Source organism: Diceros bicornis, chromosome 36 (assembly GCF_020826845.1).
Source record: "Diceros bicornis minor isolate mBicDic1 chromosome 36, mDicBic1.mat.cur, whole genome shotgun sequence".
In the NCBI taxonomy this organism is placed as follows: Eukaryota; Metazoa; Chordata; class Mammalia; order Perissodactyla; family Rhinocerotidae; genus Diceros; species Diceros bicornis.
Window position 1 is genome coordinate 27,132,355 of NC_080775.1, and position 23,152 is coordinate 27,155,506.

General features: G+C 37.3%; 1 protein-coding gene across 6 annotated transcripts in view; it reads right to left on the minus strand.

Moving 5' to 3' along the window:
* Positions 1 to 23,152, minus strand: part of MPP7 (MAGUK p55 scaffold protein 7) — a 456,322-nt gene that overhangs the window by 408,502 nt on the left and 24,668 nt on the right. The window contains exon 2 of one of the 6 annotated variants that reach the window (XM_058532687.1): positions 10,526 to 10,619. The exons of the other annotated variants lie outside the window; for them this stretch is intronic. The gene's annotated coding sequence lies outside the window, so the exon portion shown is untranslated. The remainder of the gene's footprint in view (positions 1 to 10,525; positions 10,620 to 23,152) is intronic. 6 annotated transcript variants of the gene reach the window in all.

Below are 23,152 nucleotides of genomic sequence, written 5' to 3' on the forward strand. Positions count from 1 at the left end.
CACTTAAGGACAGACAACAATCACAGACTCTGAAACCCATTTGCTTTATTTGAGAAGTCGAAATATTAGGTGATGGGGCCAGAGAACCTGTAACACCTCTAGGGGGTTTCCTGAGTGTTGGCCGTGACAACACCCACTAACATCACACCAGTTAACAATTCAGAAAAATCTACCGGTATGTCAACAAAATGTGATGTAAGAACACTGTTCTCTTGCTAATCTGGCTTCAGTATATTTAAAATATCAAAATTTCTTCTCTGTAAATTAGGCAAACTAATGGATGATCAAGACCCCAACATTCTAGCCCACACAGCTTGACCTTGAGCATCTAAGTCGGAAAAATACCTGAGGTAGAATAACCAGCCATCTTCAGCCAAACTAAAATGCATCTCAAGATTCATGACTTAGATCAATGCTTCCTCCTGTTACACAAACCAATAAAAATTATTTGTAAAATATACACCCAAATGTGCTATTTACATAGGTGTGCCCAATTTGCGAAAACTCATCAAGCCATACACTTATATGGGCACTCTTCTATATGTATTTTACTTTTAAAAGTTTTATTTATATTTATACATCTATTAACTACGTGTGTATATATATTTACATTATTAATGTGTGTATATTATTTATATAATAATATATTATTATAATAATATAATATTATAATAATAAGTATTATATTATTATAATAATATAATATAATAATAAGTATTATATTATTATAATAATATAATATTATAATAATAAGTATTATATTATTATAATAATATAATAAATATTATATTTATTTTATGCTGATGAAAAATCATCCGATATAGCTAAATGACTCTCTCATCTAGATTTCACCTTTTCATTAACTGAATTTTCATAAAGATTTGCTTGTATTTTAATTTTATATACACTCCTACTTTTAAGAACATATAAAGAGATCTTTTTTAAAAAGAAAGAGAATGGGAAGGGAAAGGATATATGAACGCTGAAGCCTGGAGATGGTGGAGTGGTTTCATGTTTTTAATTTAATATACTACTTATTAAATCTTACTCATCTATTATTATTTCCTGTGAAAAATAATGATTTTATTATAGACCAAGTGAAATAACCCAAAAGTTTATTTTATACTACAAACAAAATTACTTGGTATTAACAGTTCAAAAGAAATGTGGAGTAGTCTAAGAGACTGGTAAGTTGATGTGCTCTAAATTAACCAGGAAGTCTTTTCCGTATCATCTGTTACAATTACAAAAGAATTCTGTCTAGAAAAAGATCACAGCCTAAGGAAGATTAAAGCATTCAGATCAATGTATTTTGTCAAGACTTCTTAGGTGACTTCTTCATTGGTACAGTTCCAAGGTAAGTGGAAATACACGTAAGCAATTACTCAGCATAGCCTCTCATATGAAAGAGTAAGCTCAATGAAATATGAAAATTCTACCCACTCTCACATTCCAGTTCACTCACCCACATCTACCTTAATGCTTAAGGGCTAAGCATTTAGAGACCATGAAAGCAAACATTTTAAAATCTTCTGTCTATTTTAAGACAAATGGCTCCAAGAGGGCTATCACAAAATGCAAACATAATGAAAGAAGTTCATCTCCATCGGAACACGATTATTCTTTGCATTAACAATTTAAAGCTCTGCATTTGTTAGACCTCAGATTTTTATTCCCATCACTGTACAAATAGTCAAAGATACGTATATCAAAATGTTGATTAGAAAGTACTACATTTATAGTCACTAAGGCTCCCTAAACTCTGCCCCATGTTCTTCAACAATCAAAAGTATTTCACAAAACATTAACACTATGGGAAAAAATAAGAATAATACAGTTTCTGGGGGCTTGAACGCCACTCTTGCATCAATGGACAGATCATCCAGACAGAAAATCAATAAGGAAACATTGGCCTTAAATGACACGAGACCAGAAGGACTTGACAGACATATATAGAACACTCCATCCAAAAATAGCAGAATACACATTCTTTTTAAATGCACATGGAACATCCTCCAGGGTGGATCGCGTGTTAGGCCACAAAACAAGTCTCAATAAATTTAAAAAGACAAATCATATCAAGCATCTTTTCTAACCATCACAGTATGAAACTAGAAATGAATTACAAAAAGAATACTGGAAAAAACACAAACACACAGATGCTAAACAACATGCTACTAAACAACCAATGGGTCAATGAAGAAATCAAAGAGGAAATCAAAGGGGCTAGCCCAGTGGCATAGTGGTTAAGTTCGCACGCTCTGCTTCGGCAGCCCAGGGTTTGCAGGTTCAGATCCCAGGTGTGTACCTACGCACTGCTTATCAAGCCATGCTGTGGCAGGCGTCCCACATATAAAGTAGAGGAAGATGGGCACAGATGTTAGCCCAGGGCCAATATTCCTCAGCAAAAAGAGGAGGATTGGCAACAGATGTTAGCTCAGGGCTAATCTTCCTCATCAAAAAAAAAAAAAAAAAAAAGAGGAAATCAAAAAATACCTTGAGACAAATGAAAAGTGAAACACAATGGTCCAAAATCCACAGGACACAGCAAAAGCAGTTCTAAGAGGGAACTTCACAGCAATACAGGCCTACCTCAACAAACAAAAAACCCCAAATAAACAATTTAACTGCATACCTAAAGAAACTAGAAAAGAAGAACAAAGCCTAAAGTTGGTAGAAGGAAGGAAATGATAAAGATAGGGAAAATAAATGAAACAGAGACAAAAAAACAGTAGAAAATATCAATGAAAGTAAGAGATGGGTCTTTGATGAACAAAATTGATAAATCATTAGCCACTTATCAAGAACAAAAAGAGAGAGGGTTCCAATAAAATCAGAAATGAAAAAGAAGTCACAGGGGCCGGCCCCGTGGCTTAGTGGTTAAGTGCACGTGCTCCGCTGCTGGCGGCCCGGGTTCAGATCCCAGGAATGCACCAACGCACCACTTGCCCGGCCATGCTGAGGCAGCGTCCCACATACAGCAACTAGAAGGATATGCAACTATGACATACAACTATCTACTGGGGCTTTGGGGAGAAAAAGGGAAAAGAAAAAAAGAGGAGGAGGATTGGCAATAGATATTAGCTCAGAGCTGGTCTTCCTCAGCAAAAAGAGGAGGATTAGCATGGATGTTAGCTCAGGGCTGATCTTCCTCACAAAAAAAAAAAAAAAGTTACAACCAACACCACAGAAAAACAAAGGCTAAGAGATTATTATGAATAATCATACACCAACAAACTGGACAACCTAGAAGAAATGAATAAATTCCTAGAATCATACAATTTTCCAAGACTGAATCAGGAAGAAAAAGAAAATCTGAATAGCCAATTACCAGTAATGAAATTAAGTCAGTAATCAAAAAACTCCCAATAAACAGAAGTCTAAGACCAGATGGTGTCACAGGTGAATTCTACCAAACGTTTAAAGAAGAGTTAATACCTATCCTTCTCAAACTATTCCAAAAATTTGAAGAGGAAGGATGGCTCCCAAATTCATTCTGCAAGGCAAGCATTACCCTGATACCAAAACCAGACAAAGACATCAGAAAAAAAGAAAATTATAGGCCAATTTCCCTGATGAAATAAATGCAAAAATCCTCAACAAAATATTAGCAAACCAAATTTAACAACACATCAAAAGGATCATACATCAAGTAGGATTTATTCCAGGGATGCAAGGATGGTTCAATACCAGTAAAGCAATCAACATGATACACCATATTAACAAAACAAAGGATAAAAATCATATGATCATCTCAATAGATGCAGAAAAAGCATTTGACAAAATTCAACATCCATTTATGATAAAAACCCTCAATAAAATGGGTATAGAGGGAACATACCTCAACATAATTAAGGCCATATAAGACAAACCCACAGCTAATATCATATTCAATGGTGAAAAGCTGAAAGCTTTCCCTCTAAGATCAGGAACCAGACAAGGATGCCCACTCTCACCACTCATTCAACATAGTGTTGGAAGTTCTAGCTACAGCAATCAGACAAAAAAAAAAAGAAATAAAAGGCATCCAAATAGGAAAGGAAGAAGTAAAACTGTCATTATTTGCAGATGACATGATACTATATATTGAAAACCCTAAAGACACCATCAAAAAACTATGAAAACTAATAAATGAATTCAGTAAAGTTGCAGGATATAAAATTAATATAGAGAAATCAGTTGCATTTCTGTACACTAACAACAAGCTATCAGAAAGAGAAATTAAGAAAACAGTCCCATTTACAATTATATCAAAAAGAATAAAATACCTAGAAATATATTTAATAAAGGAGGTGAAAGACTTATACACTGACAACTATTTAAAAATAGTTGGACACTGATGGAAGAAACTGAAGATGACACAAATGGAAAGATAAACTGTGCTCATGGATTGGAAGAATTAATATTGTTAAAATGTCCATACTACCCAAAGCAATCTACAGATTCAATGCAATTCCTATTAAGGTACCAATGGCATTTTTCACAGAACTAGAACAAATAATCCTAAAATTTATATGGAACCACAAAAGACCCCAAATAGCAGAGTGATCTTGAGAAAGAACAACAAAGCTGGAGGTATCACACTCCCTGAACTAAAACTATACTACAAAGCTATAGTAATTAAAATGCATGGTACTGGCAGAAAAACAGGCAAACAGATTAATGGAACAGAAGAGAGAGCCCAGAAATAAACCCATGCCTCCATGGTCAATTAATCTACAACAACGGAGGCAAGAATATACAATGGGGAAAAGACAACCTCTTCAATAAATGGTGTTGGGAAAACCGGACAGATACATGCAAAAGAATGACACTGGACCACTTTCTTACACCATATACAAAAATAAACTCAAAATAGATTAAAGACTTAAATGTAAGATCTTAAACCATAAAACTCCTAGAAGAAAACATAGATAGTAAACTCTTTGATGTCAGTCTCAGCAGTATTTTTTTGGATATGTCTCCTAAGGAAAGGGCAACAAAGGCAAAAATAAACACATGGGGCTACATCAAACAAAAAACTTCTGCACAGTGAAGGAAACCATCAAGAAAACAAAAAGTGAACCCAGAGAATGGGAGAATATATTTGCGAATGAATTATCCAATAAGGGGTTAATATCCAAAAAACATAAGAACTCATACAACTCAATACAACTCAACAGCAAAAAAACAAATAATCCAATTAAAAAATGGGCAGAGGACCTGAATAGACATTTTTCCAAAGAAGACATACAAATGGTCAACAGGCACGTGAAAAAGTGTTTAACATCACTAATCATCAGGGAAACGCAAATCAAAAACCACAAGATAGGGGCCAGCCCAGTGGCGTAGTGGTTAAGTTTACATGTTCCACTTCAGCAGCCCGGGGTTTGCAGGTTCGGATCCCAGGTGCAGACCTGTGCACCGCTTATCAGGCCATGCTGTAGCAGGCGTCCCACATATAAGATGCAGGAAGATAGGCACAGATGTTAGCCAAGGGCCAATCTTCCTCAGCAAAAAGAGAAGGATTGGCAACAGATGTTAGCTCAGGGCTAATCTTCCTCACCAGAAAAAAAAAAAAAAAACACCTCACAAGATATCACCCCACACCTGTTAGAATGGCTATCATCAAAAAGACAACAAATAACAAGTGTTGCTGAGGATGTGGAGTAAAGGGAATCTTTGTGCACTGTTGGTGGGAATGTAAACTAGTGCAACCACCATGGAAAACAGTACGGAGGTTCCTCAAAAATTAAAAATAGAACTACCATGTGATCCAGCAATTCCACTTCTGGATATTTACCCAAAGAAAACGAAAACTAATTCGAAAAGATATATGCACCCCTATGTTTATCACAGCATTATTTACAATAGCCAAGATATGAAAGCAACCTAAGTGTCCATCAGTAGATGAATGGATAAAGAAGATGTGGTATGTGTGTATGCATATATACATAATGGAATATTACTCCGCCATAAAAAAGAGTGAAATCCTCCCATTCATGACAACATGGATGGACCTAGAGGGTACGATGCTAAGTGAAATAAGCCAGACAGAGAAAGAAGAATACCGTATGATTTCACTTATATGTGCAACCTAAAAAAACAAATGAACAAACAAAACAAAACAGAAACAGACTGGTACAGAGAACAAACTGGTGGTTGCCAGAGGCGAGAAAGGTGGGGGGGAAGGGTGAAACAGGTGAAGGGGATAAGAGGTACCAACTTCCAGTCATAAAATAAATAAGTCATGGGATGTAATGTACTGATAGGGAATACAGTCAACAATATTGTAATAACTTCTTATGAGGACAGACAGTAACTAGTCTTAGAGTGATCATTTTGTGATGTAAATAAATGTCAAATCACTACATGGTACACCTGAAACTAATACAATACTGTATGTCAACTACACTTCAATAAATAAATAAAGATAAGACAGTTTCATAAAATTTGCCAATTTTCTAATAGCTTTCTAATAAACTAGAAGACTCTTTGGCACCCAAAACCAACACCAACAACAAAACAGATTTACAGAACAATCACAGGCGTCCATCCAATGTTTACTTACTGCCTATACCACATAGACTGAAGCTAACACTGCTTGCATCACAGACCATGTAGGAGACTGCCTGGACAACCTCCTCTCTACTTCCTACCTAAAGGTCAAGAAACCTAACTGCCTGTGAAAATAAGTTATCTTCATCACCATCCCCTCCTAGTTTTCCATATTCCTTCAAATTCTACATCATAAATAATCAGCAACCACAAGCTAACCTCATTATTTGCCTCTTTAAATCATATTTCATTCTGTTTTAGTTCAATTTTTATTTAGTTTATCCTTAGACATTAAGAGCCCAAGAAAGAAACTAGACAATATTCCTCTTTACATTGCCCAGAGCCTAACACAGTGCCTTTCAAATAACAAGTCTTCAACAAATCTTTGCAAGATCAGTCAGCTAACATTTTGATGTTCCAGACTTAAAAAGTATTGTTGAACCTGAAAATGTTGCCACTAAAGAATAACAAATACAACTGCAATTATCACCTGTAAGCTGACATCTCCAGTTCTCTATCACGGCCCCAGATCCATCAGATAACCCAGAGCCGTCTTCACTTAACGTGCAGGTACCTCAAATTCAGTATATTTAAAAATGAATATATCCTTCTGCTACCTCCCCAAAACCTGCTCTTCCGCCAGCACCTCCTCTCAGTGAATGGCATGACCATCCACCCAGATGCCCAAGTCAGAAATCTTAGGGTCACTGTTGAGTCTTCTCTCTCTCTTACCTCTCACATCCAACCAATCACCATGGCATGTCGTCTTCCTAATATTTCTTGATTCAGTCCACTTCCCAATATCTGCATTATCACCAACATGCTAGTCCACGCCACGGTTCTCTCACATCTGAACAACTTCCCAACCAATCTTACCACAGATTTGCTTCTGTCTGCCTCCAACTCATTAGTTACACAGCAATTTTAAAGAGCAATAGACACACACATGTATTTTTTTTAAAACTTACAAGGTAACTTCCTAGCTGAAAACTTGCTCTTAGAATCTAAACTAAAAACTTTAATGTGGTTAAAAAGACCTTTGGCAATATAACCCCTCCTCCCTACCTCACCAGGCTCCTCTGGGACCACATTCCCCTGCACTCTCAGAACTCCAGTCTTACTACTTTGAATTCTTATCATTCTCAACTCCAGTTCTCCACATACACTGTTCCCTCTGCCCAAAATACCCTACCACTCTCCACCCCATCAGCCTATGTTCAGGTTCTGTTTAAACTCCACTTCCTCAGGATAATCCTTTGACTAGGCAGCTCTCTCTACCCCATATACGACGCTGCACCTCCCATCCTACTTAGCACACTTCACTCCAAGCACTTGTTTAAGGGCAGTCTTCCCTTCAAACAAGAGCAGAAACCTTGTCTGTCCTATACACCACTATAGTCTTGGAGTACCTAGCACACAGTGAGTCCACAATAAATATCAATACTCATCCATTTGTTAAGTACTCCTGACCAAAAAGACTGCCACGTAATTTTTACCCCAACTATGAACATCACCAAGTAGCAAGCTTTATTAAGACATTAACAAATACTTAGCATTAGTTAGGCTACAAAAGTAGTTCAGAATAGGGGCCCAGACCAGAAGGGACTTATAACTGAGATAAGGAAACAGCTTCCGCGTTCAAAGTATTAAACTAACAAGATGGCATTATATAAACAAAATAATATATTGCTGTAAATTAGTGTTGCCAAAAACAAAAACAGAAAAGAGCTGGATTGTTTTGAGTTGGATTATTTTTGAGTTGGATTATTTTGACTTGACTATTTGAGTTGGATTATTACAGGTTGGATAGAACATAAATAAAAAAGAAGACACTACAGATGAAAACGATGGAAGTAGAGTCTTGTGGATGCGCATGTTTACAGGAACACACGTCTACACGCATGCATGTGTTTAATTTGAAGGGAAGGGATAAAAGACCAAAGAGACTGATCTGATTACACAACAGCTTTATATTTTTAAAAGGTTAAAGCTGAATACTTAGAGAGTAGCACAATATGAAGAACAATGAAATCTGGGTAAAGGGATTAAGGTTTGATATGATTAGGAATAAACAGTCCTAACCTTTGACTGTGCCAGCTACAGTACTTTAAGTATATTCTCTGACTTAAAGGCTACTACAGCCCTATAACCTAAATACTATTATTACTGCCTCAGTTTACACATGAGGAAACTGAGTCTTGGAAACATTTACAACTTAATCAAGGTCACATGTAACCGGGAGAACCGGGGTTTGAATATAGCAACTTCAGAGCCCTTAAAAGTTCACGGGGAAGAAGTCCTCTTTGAAAACACTGTAATGCAAGTAATCTTTTTAAATCTGATAACAGGGAACAGGGTAAACTGAAGGCTGCATATTGCAGAGCAGCAGCTGTAGTAAACTAGGTCAGAGGTAAGCATATTTAGACTAGAATGACAGCAATGAGATTAGAATACAAGAGACTACCGCAGCTGAGAACATTAAGGAAAAAAAGCAGGTCTAAAAGTGAAAAATTAAACAGATGTTGAAATTCAAAGATGACTCCACAATTCCTAATTTTGGATATGAAAAGGATAGTGGTGCCATAAACAGGAATTGGGTAAATTAAAAAGTGGACTGGTTTTTCCACTTTAGATCTCCGCATGAGGTCAAGATGAGACATCCAAGTGAAAACATCTGACAGACAGTGAGAGCAATGAGACCAAAGTTTGGTTAGGAGAACAGGGTTGGATGAATATCATAAATACTAATTTTATATTTATGTATGTTTCTTAAACCAAAGGGGACATTGTTTTAATAGAGAAAACTAACAACTGTTACCAAAAAAAGAAAACTTTTAATAACATAATACTTCCCGACACAATAAGTTCCCACAGTGGCCCTGGTGACAGCTCTTCTGCATATTTAAGTTTCAGCCCAAAACTCCCTGCCACCTACTCACGTCCCTTGCAAAGTATTCCACACCCATTGCAGTATCTTTGCAGCATCTTTCTGGAACACAAAATACTGCAACTGTCTGCTAAAATGCATATGGAAATTTCAGCCAAAAATTAGGCCTTCAACTTATTAATTTTTAAAATTCTAGTCAATTTAAGGAATATAAATATGGATTTTTATTAAATGTCAGAGAACCAATGATGGATTTACATTAGCAACCAGGTACATAAATAAGACATGTGCAGATGATACAAAAAAATCAGAATTGAAAATGTCATCTAGGGCCCGCCCCGTGGCTTAGCGGTTAAGTGCATGCACTCTGCTACTGGCGGCCCGGGTTCAGATCCCGGGCGCGGATCCCGAGCGCACACCAACGCACTGCTTCTCCGGCCACGCTGAGGCCGCATCCCACATACAGCAACTATGACATACAACTATCTACTGGGGCTTTGGGGGGAAAAAAAGGAGGAGGATTGGCAATAGATGTTAGCTCAGAGCCGGTCTTCCTCAGCAAAAAGAGGAGGATCAGCACGGATGTTAGCTCATGGCTGATCTTCCTCACAAAAAAAAAAAAAAAAGAAAGAAAGAAAATGTTATCTAGTCTCTATATCTATATATTATCAAAACAAATGATTTTTTTAAAGTAGAACAAAATGTACAGTATATCATTTATGTTAATGATCATTTAACACAATACATATCCTTAAAAATATAGAAACATCCATATATAAAAGCACATTTAGAAAAAGAAGAAAGGATACACACAAATTCATATTAGTAATAGCTTGTGGGGAAGAAAGGGAAGTAGAACTGGGAAGGAGAACAAAATATACTTCAATGTTATCTACAATGTTTCATTTCTTTTATTTAAAAAATTTGAAACAAATGCGCCAAAATGTTAACATCTGTTAATTTGGAGTGAAGGTTATACAGTGTTTATTATGTTCTGCCATTCGATATTTCTGCAATTTTACCCAAATTATTAAAAAAAAAAAAAAAAAAAAACCAGGAATCCAAATCTCTCACCTAATGAAAATACCACTCAGAACATACCTGACATATCCTGGCTGAATAACTCCAGGGTGAACGGGTGAAGCTCAGCTCTTCATGAGGCAGCCAACTTCTATTCTGGACACCTCACATATTTCTTGAAATAGAATGGCCTAATTAGCAGATCTAAACTTTGACCTGATCTCTCAAAATTAATCTATAGAGTAGGCCTGAACTCTGGGCAAGGTCTCAGTGGCTGCAACTAAGAAGGGGCACTAGCCTCAGGGTCTCCTACTGAAGCTAGGAGGGAGATTCAAGAAGGAAAAAGCTACTCAAGACAATTCTGAATAAACCCCATGTCTCCCCTCCCACCCCCAATCATTATCCCCATTCCTCTTCCAATTTCTTCCTCAAAAGCCAGCCACCTGCAGTGACATTCTACAGCTTTTTCCTCCAAGAGGTGAACCTCTGAATCAGTCTGGGGTTAGTGGTTTGCTCATTATAGAAAGGCACAGCATGCTCTTTAAGAAATTCACTCATTCACTCAATAATCATTTATACCAAATGGGCACCAGGGATGTAAGAGCAAAATCCCAACCCTCAAAGACATCTCTATCAATTCTTCCTCCTCTCTATTTCTTAATCTTGAAATGTCCCCACCGTCAAACTCAAGAAAATTCAAGTCTAAACTGTGGCCTAATGGTCCCTTAGAATTATTATTATTGTCGTGAGCCATGGTAAGGAGAACACATGAAGTGAGACCAGGCCGAAAGCTTAGGGAGGCCTGTGTTTCCCCACTGCGCCCAAAACACAAGAGCAGGCCTGACACAGGCTAATCCCAGGAGAACGGGGATTAAAGAGATCAAGGTGGACATACGCTCAGGCACCCTGTATTCCAGTTTTTTTTAATTTACCAACAAGAGATTTAGTTTAGCAACTGCCAGGGCCCCTTAAGCTAAGAAGACAAAAATATATTAAAAAAAAAAAAAGACATTACTGTGTACCTACTCTACACTTGTTAGTTTTAGGAACACTGAGATACAAACAAGTAACACAGTGACGCTGTAGTTCACATCTCGGGGAACGACATCCCTTTTAACAGGGCATAAAGGAGACTGGTGCGATTTCTAGTACTCTTGATTCTAAATTAATAATAGCAACAGAGCAATGAAATTTCTTAGACTCTAGACCTCTAAAGGCAGGCTAGGGGCCAGCCAAGGGGAGGGTGCGACCACCAAGGCTCTAATCCTGTCCAACCAGGGAAAGCACAGATCAGATGGAGATCACATGCAACCTCTACATAACAGGGTCAAAACTGTCCCATGAGAGACAAATAGGCACGTGTCTGTGAAGCAATCCAGGATGTCAATTCAGACAAGAGGAAAAAAAGTGTCTTGGAACACGTTCCTACGTCTGAGTAGAGTAGAGTGTATTTAAAAAAGAGGAAGGGAAAATAACCACATGGGCGCTAATTATGATGGGCTTTGAAAGTCAAATAGAGTAATTTAGACTCAGTGTGGTAGGGCCAAAGAATCAATGGCCACTTCTAAAAAGGAAGATCACTTCTGCACTAATAGACAGAATAATGTGTAATCATGAATGCCTGCTAAGAGCTGATGACTGCATCTAGACAAGAGGCAATGAAATCTGATCTAAGTGGTAGCAGCAGTAACACAGAAAGAGGCATGACTCCATGAGACTCTGTGAAAAGGAAGAAATGAGAGCATCTGGTCATTGCCCAGATAGCAGAGAGGGCAAAAAAATCGGCTTTTTAGGGTATTTAACAATATTATTAGTTAATAACGAATAGCAGCTCCCATTTATTGACCCTTGATTTGTGCTAGACACTAAACTAAGTACTTTACAGTGTTATCTGATTGAATTCTCTTTCCAAAAAGCATTTGAAGCAGGTCCTATTATTAGCCTGTTTCACGTAAGAAAACTGAGGCTTACAGAGATTAAATAATTTGCCTTAGTTCCTAAGACCAGCAATGAGCACAACTGGATTTTGCATCCAAAAATGTTTAGGATATTACTCAGCCTTAACAAAAGAAAGAAAACCGGCCATTAGTGAAAACAGATGAACTTGGAGGACAACGTGCAAAGTGAAATAAGCCAAAGAAGGACAAATACTACGTGATACTACCATTTATATGATACTACCATTTATGTGATGAATCGAAAATAGTCAAACTCATAGAAGCAGAGAGTAAAATGGTGGTGGCCAGGGGCTGAGTGGAGGCGGGTCTGGGGAGGTATCTGACAAAGGGTACCAAGTTTTGGTTATACCAGAGGAATAAGTCTTAGAGAGCTAATGCACAGCACACTGCCTGTAGCTAACAATGCTGTATTGCAAACTTAAAAATTTCTAAGAGGGTAGATCTTATGTTAAGTATTCTTATCACTAAATAAATAAATAACAATAATAAAGAGAGGGCAGGAGGAAAGTTTTGGAGGTGATGAAGAGGTCTATGGCATAGATTGTGGTGATAGTTTCACAGGTGTCTACTTATCTCCAAACTCATTAAATTGAATCCATTAAATACGTCCAGCTTTTTGTATGTTGATAATACCTCAAAAAAGTGGTTTTAAAGAAAAAACTGTTTAGTTTTACAGTTCACATTCTTACCCATTAAGATAAAGGTTTTCAGTGACCAGGGCAGTAAACCTAGATTAAACAAGGAAGACAGCTGGGGAAACAGACCTTCCAGGACACTGGAAGTCTGAAGGCAGACTCATTGCAAAGAAGAACATCAACCCTTCCTTCTCACAGTGAGGCTTCTGGCCTTGAGGAAGTTACGTTTAGTTGAAACATTAGGAGAACCTGCTGTTTATGAATATTCCTTTAAAAGGAAGTACACAGGTAGTGCTTCTTAGCTCTATTGGAACTGTGATGTTATCCCTGACATTATCACAGGAAGCTGCATGCCTCACTGGGAACCAAGTGGCCAGAGAAAGGAAAGCCACATTACTCGGCGTCTGTTCCAGCTAGTGTGCCGCCCACCTTCCAGTGAGTTCTGTACCCTTGGCTAATTAAACAGGCATCTGAATCTAATCTACAGTGGATGTGGAAATGTTCTCTTCCTACCAATTTATATAACACCTAAAAATGCCATAGCTGGTTAGAGTGAAGAGTGGTTGAAGTCAAACATGCCAACTCGGAGACTTTCAAATATCCAGGAAATACCACTGAGCAACTGCAAACTTGCCTCAGCAAATTAGGGCTCAGATGCATTCACTGAACCGGAGCACACTCAAGGCCCCGGCAGCGTGGAAGTCACTCAGACAGAAAGGAGAGCCAAAACTACGGGGTGGAAGTGTGAAGAAGTAGGTCAAGGACTGAAGACACTCCCATAGTTAAGGGAAAGAAGCAAGAAGAAAGGCCAGTGGCAGAAACCAAGAAGAAACTAAACTGTATGAGAAGTAGAAGAACTAAGCTCCTCAATATTCAGTCATGAAATCTATTTTATCCTAATGCTCAAGTCTATTACCTCCATCCCTGTCCCACCACCCTCTACTCCTCAATTCAACCCCTCACCATTGCCCATCTGCACTATGTCAGCGACCTCCTTCCCATCTGACCCCCACTATACCAACACGGTGAATTCTCTAAACTCCACATTTGATCATGGCTTCACTGCCAAGTCCTATAGACTTGTTTCTCAAACTGAGGTATATTGTGGAGGTTCAAGGGTGGGCATAAAAATGACACATCTTTCTGGAGAGGCAATGTTACAATGGAAAGCGATTTTGAGTCAATTAGATCAAACATAAAACTTAGGACAATTTTATGCTTGAAATGGGCCACTCTTTGAAGTGCCCTCAGATTTCTGGGCAAACTTCCGTCATTAAGGGGTGAGTTTTGGTGGAAAAATTTTAGAGCACTGGCCAAAGTAGGTGAGACTTGTGCTTCTCCAGGTTAAGATAAGGAACCAAAGAAAGACTGAAGCTTTATAAAAGAGAGAAAAATTCCAATATGAATTCAAATCCTATGGTCTCTGATGTTTAGAATGGGCAACATGGGTTTGAATCCTGGCTTTCCCACTTCCTAGTCACATAACTCAGGGCAAATTATTTAACTTCTCCTTGACTTTGTAAAATGAAAATGACAATACTCAAAGGGCTGCTGTAAGAATGAAGCATGAATATCTAAAGAGATCTGGCTTAGCACAGTGCCTGGCTTATAGTAAAGGATCAATACATGGCAGCTATTATCTATAAACACCAAGCCTGCCCCAATCTGTTAGTGTCTCAAAGCTTTTCTTAAGTTCAAAACTATTCTCACAAAGGAAAATATCTACTTTGATAAGCAGTCTTGCCATACCAGTCACAGTCTGTCCCTAGGGATATTTTAGGCTCCATATGCAAAAATAAAAGTTAATTACCCAGTTCTAGACCCATCTGGAGATTAGACACACCTAGAATAACAGAAGCCAAGTCAAAATCACTTTCGTTACCATTTATAAAGAGTAAGACACTGAACTGAAAATAACTTAGATGTTGGTGGTTAGTTTAAGAGTCAGTATGCGCATCACTAATGAAAGAAAGTTCTTTACCGAGGATATCATTCTGAAACACACATGAGAGGAAGAGTACAAAAAACTAGTGCTATGAAGAATCCTAGTGCTGATCAACAGCTATTAACCAGTTCCCAGGAGGAGTTTCACAAATGGACACATATATAATCACAGATTTATATAATCTTTTGTCGTCTAAGTACTAAGTATTGTGTATTCAGCAATCACTCAAATTATGAGAAGGAATTCAGAGAGGGAGGAGCAGCTTAAAACAGGTCTTGCCTGAAGTAGAAGGACCTGTTTCAAGTCACAGTCAGCCTTAGCAGGAAATAAGGGTGCAAGTCTGCAGTTTAAGACTGAGAGCACTGCCTTCCCTTTTTCCCCACCTTAATCCATTTGACTTTCCCTTCTGATAATCAGTTTCACCTACTGCTTCCCTTTTTTCCAAAGAAAACTTTATTTTCTATCATCTATTTCTTGACATGATAAATTTAAAGAGGGGGAAATATTGTAATAAATATAACTTTGTTTGTTTACCATTCAACCCATGGAACGCCCGTAACAAATTTATATAATAAAGGTCAACTTTTTACCTATTTTATTACACTATAAGCACTTTGAAGGCAAGGATGCCTTTTACATTTTCAAATCTGCTCTCAGAATACAATGTAAGATACATAAAAGGATAATGGTATGCAATAAATACATCATTCTAGAGGCAAGAAAAATCTTGTTTCAATTCAAAAAAATTCCAATTCTTTTAATAGCACCAAGATGTGTCTACCATTTTTAAATTTCAAATGAATTATGATACTTTCAAAATATAACAAAAGAACTTTTCAATTAATAGTTTCCTTTGGATTTACTTACTTCTGAAAAGCAGTGCAATTTAGCTTGGTGTTTCAAAGAAAAACGATGGACAGATCAATTTAATCTAGTCATCCTGAACAGACTTGTGCTATAATCTCACAATGCTAAAAGCTGATTTAAAAAAGAAAAATCAAACATTTAACCTGCTTTTTCTATACTAACTACATCTCAAATAATTTCTCTTTATAAAAATATCCTAACGAAAAAGGAAGATAGAATTAAAATATCACCATTTTGCAAATCCCTAATAAAATAATGGATCTAGGCAATGATTTACAATGGCCATGAACACCACAAAAAGAAAGACAATCAACACTGCCTGACTCCAGCTAGAAGTACACTCCATCACCTATGAAGCAATTTTGCCAAAAAACAAAAACTGAATCAAATCAAGATCTGATTACTATTTACAGGAAATAGATCAGAAGAACTTGTTAAACCATACATTAAATTAAAAGCATTACAACATGTTACCACCTGTTATAATTCTTCTTAATTATGATGACATTACCAAACAAATATTTCTTCATAAATATACAGGACATGTCTTCAAGTTCTCTTTGTGATAATCTTCATCTTAAAAGATGAGGAAAGTCAACCAAGTATTAGCATGTTTATGGATGTATTTACTGTGCTAAGACAGCAAAATTCACAGCTTCACACAGGTCTGAAGTTGCTGATCTCAGACATATTTTCTTTCCCAGTGTTACTAAACTTTCTTCCACTTGGAAAAATACAGCACAGCTGAGCCAAGAAGTAGCAGGCCCCTACTTCTAAGAAGATAGCTTCAGGAATAAGTGAACGAGAAGTTAGATTCTGTTCAGCAACCTCAGGAAGACAGGTGAGTGTGATGAGCTGGCCCTCAACTGTACTGGCAAGAGATGCTATCAGCCAGCTGTTCTCAAAGTGAGCCGTGGAACCCTGGGGTCCTCAAGAACCTTTCAGGACATCCATGACATCAAAACTATTTTTATAATAATGCCTAGAGGTTATTTGCGACTTTCATTGTACTGACGTTTGCACTGATGACGTTAAAGCATGAGAGTGTAAAATTGCTGGCACCTTAGCATGAAGCAAGGCAGGGGCACCAACGGTACAGGTAATCACCGCAGAACTCACCACTCTGAGCTCAGCGAAAACAATGCCCGTTTCACATAAGAATGTCCTTGATGAAACAGTGAAAATAACAATTGTGTGAAATCTCAACCCTTGAATACATGTCTTTTTAATATTCTGCGTGACAAAATAGGAAGTACACATAAGAACTTGTGCTATACACTGAAGTATGACGTTGTCTCAAGGAAAAGAAATTGTGCCAATTGTTTGATTTGCAAGATGAACTAGCAGCTTTTTTATTCCCCATAGAATATCATTCTTATATAAATAACAACTGAAAGACAAACTAAGTATTCAAAGTTGGGTATTTGGTAGACATTTTCTCAAAAATGAACAAAATGAGCCAGTTGCTTCAAGGGAAACACCTAAAATATTTGTTGCCGATGATAAAATCCGAGTTTTCAAGCAAAAAATTGGGTTTTTGGAAAAATTATATCACCACCAGGAACATGAGAGCTTTCTCAATACTTAAAGATTTTTCTGACTGGATCAATGGTGATTTTAACAAATGTGATTTTTTTTTCCAAATGGTATCGTAAAACATGCCAATATTTGGAAGATTTACGTAATTCCGTGAACCAATATTTTCCAAATCATGCATGGGTAAAAAGATTCAAAGTACAAGATAGACCAACAGATTTAAATGTATCAGAGCGAGAAATGTTTACTGATATAGGTTCAGATTCCACTCTGCAACTAAATTTTAAGAAAGTATCACTTACAGAGTTTTGGTACAGTATCAAAGAGAATATCCATGATTGTCTAAAAAGATCACTAAAATACTCCTCTTTTCCAACTGCAGGCCTGTATGAGGCTGGATTTTCTTCATATATTTCAACCAAACAACAAATCACAATAGACTGACTACAGAAACAGATATGAAAATCCAGCTGTCTTCTACTAAGCCAGACATTAAAAAGAGTTGCAAAAATGTAAATTAAAGCCACCTTTCTCACTTACTTTAATAAAGTTATTTTTCATAATGAAGTGTTATTTATGTTAACATATAATGGGGTTATTATTTTTTAATGAATTAATAAATACTCTAAAATTTCCTGGTTGAATTTCTAATACAGTAAATATTCATAGATATAACCCACATAAACGAAAGGTCCTTGGTAATTTTAAGAGCATGAAGTAGAACTGAAACCAAAAGTCTGAAAACTGAGCTCCACGGATGGGAGCCTAGGTCAAGGCTGTGCTTGCTCAAATGAACTTTCAGACATGACTTTGATTTCCCCTTTGATCAAAACACCAAAAGTTGGCAGCCCAGCAGGAGCCAAGTAACAGACCAGGACCAATAACTACCACCAGTATTATTCCATATTGTTACAAGTCAGGATCAAGGAAATGAGCAGGAGGGTGGCTTTGGGGTCCTGCTAATGTTCTGTTTCTTCACCTGAGGGCTGGTTACACAAGGGTGTGATCAATAAATGACAAGCAATAGGATATTTTGGAGTATATGAGGAAGCCATTTGGTTTAAAACTAACTCAGCCTAAACTTAATTTGCCAAACAGGCTTGACAGGGCTTGTTGAACATGCACCATACATCTGCTTTAAACATTTACAATGTAACAAAGCCAAGAGTGATGCCCTCAAACATAGAGATGTTGCCTCCCCAATACGGGCATTTCCTTAAGAATAAGCATTTCTTCCCAGAAACTAAGGATTAATTACCAACCTGCTGTGTTCACCTTGTGACCACTGACTTGCTGTGACAGCAAAGCATCTCATGACTAGTAAAAGAGATATCCCTGTCATATGTGACGTATGTTCTTTGTTCCTAGATGGCATATAACCACTCTGTCACCCCACTTCTTCAGAGCACTTCCTTGGGAATGTTCACTCCCAGGCTATCGTCCTCAAAGCTGGCTCATAATAAACTCACCCCAATTTTGATTTATAGATTGATTACGCATTATTTGCATTGACAGGTGTTTGGTTTGTGAAAATTCAATGAGCCGCACACTTAGGATATATGCATTTTTCTATGTATATGTTATACTTAAATAAATTTTTAAAAATTCACACAGCTTAAGATGCATAACAAGTTCCACTTTGTTTTTCCAAACACAAGATGGCTTTCAACGAACCAGAGTCATTACACATAACTTACTTTGGGAAAGCCTGATAAAAGAAAGTAATTCAAATATTTAATTCAAAAATCTCAGTACACACAACTGTAACTTTTCAGGGTTAAGAGCTATATACTATCTGTGACAGTTACCTTACCAAAATCAGCAAGATCATTCTGTGCTTATTCTTCAAGGTTTTAAGACCAATGAAGTCACAACAATAAAATAAAATAAAAAATGAAGTCAAATACAATTTAAAAAATGAAATCTTCCAATTAAAGGCAAAACTAAAGACGAATTCCCTTTAAAGCATTAAAGTGATTAAGAGGCCACTGTCTCTGCTACTCTTCAACACATCACTACAAGTCTAGACAAATGCAATAAGGCAAGCAAATACAAAGGGCAAAGTAATAAGAACTGGAAGGAAAAACACAAATGACCACCATTTAAAGATGAAATAATCATCTTCATAGAACATCCAAAAGAAAAACTAGTTATTAAAATACATTAAGAGTTCAGCACAATTGCCCAAATAAATATATTAAATAGAGACAGATTAGCTGATTTATATCAATATATAGAGACATATATATCAATAGGATTCTCTCCACAAGAAAAAAAACAGAATAGAGAATACAATCGAAAAGAAAATGTCATTCACAGCGGAAACAAAAACTGAAATACCTAGGAATTAATCTAACAAGAAAGACATAAAACCATAATGGAGAAAAATTTTAAACTCCATTGAAAAAACATAAATATCTTTGATACATGGTTTCAACCAAGGCTATGTATCAGTATCAACCAGAAGAGGTTTTAGAAAGTGCTAGAGTACACTCCCTAAAGATTACAATTCAGTTGATCTGGGGTACATGGGGCATGTTTTTAAAAATCTATCTAGTTAATTCTAATGCAAAGCCTGGGTCGAAAACCACTGGCTTAAATAATTTTGAAAAAGAACACAGGTGGGACTCACCCTTCTAGAAACCAAGATATAAAAACAAGTCATAGTAATAAAAATAAAATAAAAACAAAAATCACTGTGGAATTGGAACAAATTGTAGAAACATACCTTTGTTAACTAAGAATGGAGAAGTATTTCCTAAATAAGATGCAGAAAGTGAAAAAATGGATGGATCTAACTATAACAAAATTAAAGATTCCGTTCAATAAAGGATTTCAAAGAAAAAACTTGACAGACCAATAAAAAGCTAAGACAAGATATTTGCTCCATTTAAAATCCAACAAGAGATTAACATCTAGAATACACATACACACACAAAAAAAACCTCCTGTAAATTAGGGCAAAAAAGCAGGGAGGAAGATAGGAAAAGCTAAAAGAAAAAGAGGCAAAGAATATATACCAATTCACAAAAGAGGAAACCCAAGCAGCCAGCCCCGTGGCATAGCGGTTAAGTTCACGAGCTCCACTTCAGCAGCCCCGGGTTCACGGGTTCAGATCCTAGGCACGGACGTACACACCGCTCCTCAAGCCATGCTGTGGTGGCATCCCACATACAAAAAATAGAGGAAGACTGGCACAGATGTTAGCTCAGCAACAATCTTCCCTACCAAAAAAAAAAGGGGAGGGGGCACCCACACAGCTAATAAGCACATAACAGGATATTCAACTGCATTAGTAATCAGAGAATTGCAAATAAGAACAATAACATATCACTTTGTGCCCAGATCGCTCCATCTGTCGCATCAGACTAGAAAAAATTATAAGGTCAGAAAATATCAAGTGCCAGCAAAAATGGAGAACAGCAGGTGGTGAGAATGTAAACTAGTCCAGCCATTCCAGATAATAATCTGACAGTACTTAATGACATTACACATATGCCCGAGAGAGGGTCCCATGGGGAGGAGAGAACACGAATGGGATAGGAGACGAAGGGGAAAGAGACAATCAAATGAGAGGTTTGCGTCAGACAATACTGACAGTGGGCCATGGGTCTGAGTGTTAAGTCTGCACACCTGATTTGGGGAGGGGGGAGGGAGCGAAGGAGCGAGTCTCCACCTCATACATTTCTTCACTGAACCAGGATGCATTAAGTCCCCGTATACCGGGTACTGTGCCCCATGTTGGGGACAGCAGTGAAGATCAGGTCCTTGCCCTCACAGAGTTCATGTTCTAGTGAAGGCAACAATAAAACGTAAATACAATGATAAGAGTGTGCCATAAGGGTCATCAAATACAAAGTCACATACTACAGGTGAGACTGTTCTTAAGACGACTTTCAGGAACTTCCTGTAGTTTACCTTCCAGGAACGACCTTTAAAACTTCTGTAATATAAAGTGTGGACTACAATGACTATGGCAAGAATCCAACATACTTTGACCAAAGAGGTCAACCTTTCTGGGGAGGGAAAAAAAGGCACCACCAATGTGAATATTCTATGTCTCTAAAAAATGTTTCTGGAAAATTACTAGGATCCACAAACTTTTCCTTCATTTGTTAAATAGAAATTGAGTACTCATATGTCTTTTCCAAAGCACAGTGGAGGGAAACAAGGATAAAAATAAAAGTTTCTGTCCTTGAGCATACCTCAACTTTCTAAGATCCAGGATTCTATTTATTTCATATACTAATTGATTTTTATGATTAAAATCATGTTTGCAAACTGCCAGGCACCGTTCTAGAAGCTTTTACACACATTTGAGCTCATTTAATACTCACAACAACATAATAATATATTATTTCCACTTAAGAAATGAAAAAACAGAGATAAGAAATTTGCCTGAAGTCAAAGAACTTGTAAGTGGCAGAGCAGGGATTCAAATCAGATCTTCAAACCCCAAACCTGTGTTTTTAACCGCGCCATTTATATTCCCCCTAGAATCTTCTCAGTGGTTTTCAAAGCGTGGTCCCTGGACCAGCAGCATCACCACTACCTGGGAACGTATTAGAAATGCAAACACCACGCCACTGGGCCAGCCCCTTCTCAGGGCCCATCCCCAGACCTACCCAATCAAAAACTGTGGGAATGGAGGGCAGCAACCTAAGTTTTAACAAGCCCTCCAGCTGATCCGGAGGCAAGCTCAAGTTTACGAACCACTGGTCTTAAGTTTCCATACTCGAGTTAATGTGTGTATGTCAAAGGTAAAACGATTACCATTTTGAAAATTCGAAAATGTAAAATTTTGATCCTATTTAAAATGGCTCTAAACAAATCAAAATAATATTAATTCATTTCCTCATTGCCCACAGCACAGCAGCTCATCCCCTAAACCTCACAAAATGCCTAATCTGTGCCCTGATTAGACCATCTAAAAAACAAGTCTACTCTGATGGGCCTTACTGGAAACTGAGTGAAATTCCAAACAAGAAGAGAGCACAGAGGTCCAAACAGAATCTTCAGAAGTTAAATCAGAAGCCATATTAGGAAGAGGAAAAAAATATTTTGAATATCAGCAGCAGAAGCTTGATAAATCTTGGTCCATAGCTCCATAATCCTTTTTATCCCTGGCTCAACTCCAAATTTTCAGAACATTTCTTCAACAAACTTCTAATCGCCAAAAAAAAGAAGCTACGACCCTCAGAAATATTTGATTCTCAAGATTCAAACTGCTGTAAGTACACATATAGAGGTCCTGTCTTTCAAACAGTAAGTTTTTATCACGAGTAAAGGTAATCAGATGCTTTTATCGGACATACCACAGAAAAAGTGCTCAAGTTATCCCTGCCCCTTAGCTAGACTGCTCCTTACAGCCTCCTACCTGATCCTTCCTTTTGCGAAGCAATATTTAGACCAGGAGCCTTCTCTCCTCACCCAACCAAGTGCTCAATCTGAGCAACACAGCTCCATGTGTATTCACGTTTGCCTATTTTCTAATAGAGTCTTTTTCTAAAAGGACTGGACGACAGAACATCCGAAGGACTATATTCAAGCACCTACCATAATTTGAGAGCCTACCATATGCCAAATAACTCTTTTAAGCTATTCAGTTGCAAACTCAAGTCACTAATTTCATAAACTTCAGGATTCTACTTATTTTAAAAATTAAAAACATCAAGTTGAAGACTGAAGAGTTACCTAGCCCAAGTCTGCACCACAGGATAGCTATAAACCTAACTTAAGATGCTTTTTGACTTGATTAAAGTCATCA